Source organism: Galeopterus variegatus, unplaced genomic scaffold, assembly GCF_000696425.1.
Source record: "Galeopterus variegatus unplaced genomic scaffold, G_variegatus-3.0.2 Scaffold1505, whole genome shotgun sequence".
NCBI classification, from domain to species: Eukaryota; Metazoa; Chordata; class Mammalia; order Dermoptera; family Cynocephalidae; genus Galeopterus; species Galeopterus variegatus.
Genome location: NW_007727616.1, coordinates 69,154 through 73,902, shown reverse-complemented (window position 1 = coordinate 73,902; position 4,749 = coordinate 69,154). Strand labels below are relative to the sequence as shown.

Below are 4,749 nucleotides of genomic sequence, written 5' to 3'. Positions count from 1 at the left end.
GCAGCAGTTTGACTCATGACTTGCTGATAAACACACTTCTGCTGAAGAAAGGGGAAGAGAGAGAAAGAGTGAATGCTGCATTTCTCCATTGGCCCCCAAAGTGCTAATTTCACAAAGGGATACATCAAAAGCAAACATGCAATGGTTGTTTAAAAACTTTTACTGCATGGGCCGGCCTGTGGCTCACTCGGTAGAGTGCGGTGCTGATAACACCAAGGCCACGGGTGTAAACAGGAAAATAACTCTGCCTATGCTTGTACAGCTTCTCAAATCATGTTAGAAGGGTCTCACATTCAATGATCAAGAAATTTTAAAATAGCAGTATTTTCATTTTAAGAAAAGGTTCCCTTTCTCCCTCCCCCAACCCAAGTATTTAACATGAAAGAATGGGCTTCCTTACATACTAATTTTATGCTATGTAAAGCAGCAACAATAACCATCAATAATTTGGCATGTTTGTTTACAACTGCTCCAAAAGTTTTTTCAATTTCACAATGCCATTATCCAGTGTTGCCATGAAACAGAGACTGTAAATTCTAGGTAGCCAAGATTCTTTCTGGAACCAATGTTAAGTCAAAGAAGTATAAAGCAGGGCATTACACTAAATTTCTGGATCTAGTACACTAAAAAGAGTGAAACCTATGAAGTTACCTACTTTTTTATAGAAGAAATAAAGATCTGCAAAAGCTGATCTTTGGTTGTATAATATTTTACACACTGTGTGGATTTGTGGCATCTGCTAATTGAAGCAGACATGCACTGTATTTATCCCTGCCCTATGTCCTAGATCCCTCCCTCCCCACCCCCACCAATCTACTACCTTATACCAAGTATTGTGGATATGAGCCCAAGTCATCCCAGACAATCCAGTGAACAAAGTTAGTGTAATGCACTGGAGTGAAGTGTGAGATACAAAAAAGTCCCTTTCAATCTTCATCAAAGTTCTGCTGTAGAAGAAAATTGGCAACCAAATTCTCATTCTTCTCACAAGCAAAATATGCTTGTATCACAAGTCCTTCAGGAAATCCTGATGCCTTTAACCTTTCCATAGCTTCCTTTTCCTGAGGCATTACTTGAATGTAGTTCATATGACCACTTCCAGCTTCTGCAGTTCCTCCGCTGCCACCTCCACCCCCTCCTCCTCCTTGACTACCAGCTTCTTGAACCTGTTCATTTAACATCTGAATAAAATGCTCCTGATGCTGGCTAATTTGCTGCAGTAATTGAGGATTCTCTTGACCTATCTGTTGTAGCAATGCTGGAAGCAGGGAAGGATTCTGTTGAATAATTTGTCTCATCTGTTGAAACTGAGGCTGATTCCGTAAAAATTCAAGGGGATGTCCTCCAGAACTTGTTGTAGTCGTTGCTGTCCTAGTTGCTGCAGCTGCAGCCACTGCTGAAGACTGAGGAGCCCCAGTACTAGATGCTTAAGGGGGGTCAACCACAGCCTGACTTTCTCTGTCTCCAGGGATTCCCATTAAAAGATACTCCACTGCTCTGTCAGAGTTGTTGAAACTGGCTCTCGGGGCTGCAATTACTTGCTCTCGTTCATAGCCCATTGACGTGATCTCAGTTACCATATTCTGGTAAGACTGACCTGTCACTTCGATAAATTTTCCTCTCTTAAAATTATCTTTTCTTCCACTTGTATTCTGGGTACCACTGCCTTTCTTGCCACCTCAAAGAACTCCCAAACTGTTTTCCATAGCACCATACCATTTTACATTTCCTCAGCAATGCACAAGGATTCCTATTTCACTACATCCTTGACAGTACTTATTTTCCAGTTTTTTGATCCTAGTCATTGTAGTGGATATGAAGTGGTTTCTCATAGTGGTTTTGGTTTGCATTTCCTTAATGACTAGTGATATTGAACATTTTGTCATTTGCTTCTTGGCCATTTGTAGATGTTCTTTGGAGAAATATCTATTCAAGTCCTTTGCCCATTTTCTAAACTGTCTTTTTGTTGTTGTAGTTTTGGTTTTTTTTTTAAAATAAATTTTATTGTGTATTTTTAATATATATAACATAGGACTGGCTGGTTAGGTTAGTTGGTTACAGTGTGGTGTTGTGACACCAAGGTCAAGGGTTCAGATCCCTATGGGGGACACACACACACACACACACACACACCCATATGATCTGGGATACATATAGATAGTAAAAAGGTTATTACAGTGAAGGAAATGAACATATCCATCGTCTTATATACTTTTCTTTTTTTTTTTTTAAAGATGACCGGTAAGGGGATCTCAACCCTTGGCTTGGTGTTGTCAGCACCACGCTCAGCCAGTGAGCGAATCGGCCATCCCTATATAGGATCCGAACCCGTGGCCTTGGTGTTAGCAACACCGCACTCTACCGAGTGAGCCACGGCCCAGCCCCGTCTTATATACTTTTTTAAAGTAAATTTTATTCTGTATATTTAAGGTATGCCTACTTTCTAATTGGACTATTTGTTTCTTTACTCTTGAGTTTTGAGAGTTCTTTATATATTCTAGATACAAGTCCTTTGGCAGATATATGGTTTGCAATATTTTCTTCCGTCATTAATTTTCTCTCCCCTGTGAATTGTATATTCTTGGATTTCTCAGATCTCCATCCTGTCTTCACTCAGAGAGCATGTTGGACTCTACCCTTGTTCTCCGTAGACTCCCCATCCCTGTGGCATTACTCGGCAACACTCTTAGGCATTAAACTTTAATAACTAGAGATTACCTCATTTGTTTACCTAATTTATTTTATGAGCTTTTTACCTCATTTGTCTCTCAGGAATCACTGTCCTTTACTGCCTGATGCTCAGTAACTTAAAACCATTGTTTCATACATTTTTTTGTCTGTTTTTTAAGTTGTTTTTGCTAGGAAGGTAAATCTAATCTCTGGTATTCAATGTTAGCCAAAAGTGGAATCCCCCTCCCATCCCCTACCTCCTACCCATAAAGTTTTCATTAACATTAGGCACACCCATTGTTACTGACTACTGTCCAATAATTCCTTCCTTTCTCAAGTTCTTAAAAAGGGGCAATGGAAGTCAAATAGAGCTCAGACAAAAAGATTCTTCTGATGTTCAGTAGAGCCCAGCTACTTCCAGAAGTTTACAAATCAATCAGGTACAGGCTTAGAGCTAGATAGGTCAGCTACCATAGCATAAGATGATGGCATGAAAAGATTTTAGTGACAGTTTGTGTGTGATAATATATCCTTCCTTGTTCAGTGTTCTCTTTGGATGTAATGCTAAATTTTGAGTGTTCGTATGCATTTTCTCTATTCTTATATTTTTATTCTTTTTCTCAAAAGAATAGCCATATTTATAAAATCACTACTTCTGCATTTAAAAGGAAGAGTTGACCATTTAAAACATCTAGCTAGGTAATTCTCTTTTGGTCATTATTATTAATTTTGGAGCTTATATCCCAGTTTGACAATTTAGTATATATAGTAGGATTTCTTAGAGATTTATCTCTGTATTTCAAAGCTGTGCTTATCTATAAAAAACTCAGCAAGGTATGGCATTGCCACAGGACCACATAGCTGTCAAACATTTGAAGAAAATGTTCCTTGGGAGTTATTTTCTGGAATTAGGCCACATTTCAGTAATTAGGTGACTTTGAGCTCTGGAAATCTGCCAGAGCCACCTTTGGAATAGAGCTGCCTCTGATTGTGCCAGTCCTATCAGTAAAGTTTTATTTCTGTTTCTAGTCCATTGCTTCTGCTGATGAACCAAGGGCGTAGCTTGGTATGTTAGTCAGCTGTTTTTGACAGTGCCTATCATAATGCTTTGTTAGTCGTTACTCAGTAATAATTTGTGGGATGTATGATGACTATTCATTGAGTCACTGCTTTAGTCAACTCCCTTCTTATATATCGCCCCAGGATCTTTCCTTTTCTTTACATCTTTATCTTTTTGGTCATTTTCTTACTTGTTTGCATTTCTTCCAGAGGGTAAACCAAGAAGGCAAAGGAGATGAACTTGAAACCATTCTGTTGTTTATGAGTAACTCTGATAAGAAAAGGGTATCTGAGAGAAGAGATTGAAACACTTGGCTAAAATGAGATTTTTGAGTTAATATTGGATTTCATTTTTATATTCTATTTCTTCCTGCCATTACTAGTGCTGGATTGGGTTTTTGCTATTTTTTGCTTTTCTTCCGACCTCTGACCAACTTTTCTCTCTTTAATTTATAGCTAGTGATATACTCTTTTATTTTTCATTTTAATTTCTCTCTCTCTTTTTTTTAAACCCTTGATAATTTATCATTTTTATTACTTTCTTTCACCTCCATATGGAAGCCTTTTCCTCTTTTTTATCGTTTAAATATTAGTGTGTCCTGAGGCCTCTGCTTTCCTTCTGTCCTTTTCTTCTGTTGCTCTGCCACTGTTCTCATCATGAATTCTCCCTTTGTGATCATGTTTAAAATCCAAAGATTCAACTACTCTCACTTTGGTGCTCTAGATTCTCAGTCTACTAGTGTAACTGCCTTTGGCTGCTTTGATTTTGTTAGCCCATGGGCACATCACATTTACTGTGTTAAACAGAACCTTATCTTTCCTTTCAAACTCGTTTCTTCAATATTCCTATCTCAGTGAGTGGAAATATGAGGAGTCTTCAAAAGTTCGTGGAAAGATTCATATTATCTTTTTTTTTTTCCTTTTTGTCTTTTTTACTGACCGGTAATGGGATCGCAACCCTCGGTGTCACGCCCGTGCCGGGGACCGGCAACAGGATCGCAACCCTCGGTGTTGAGCCTG

The 4,749-nt window shown here is 38.6% G+C and overlaps 1 pseudogene; it reads right to left on the bottom strand.

Annotated features, from left to right (window-relative positions):
* Positions 1-926: 926 nt before the first annotated feature.
* Positions 927-1,598, bottom strand: LOC103594194 (annotated as a pseudogene).
* Positions 1,599-4,749: the final 3,151 nt, after the last annotated feature.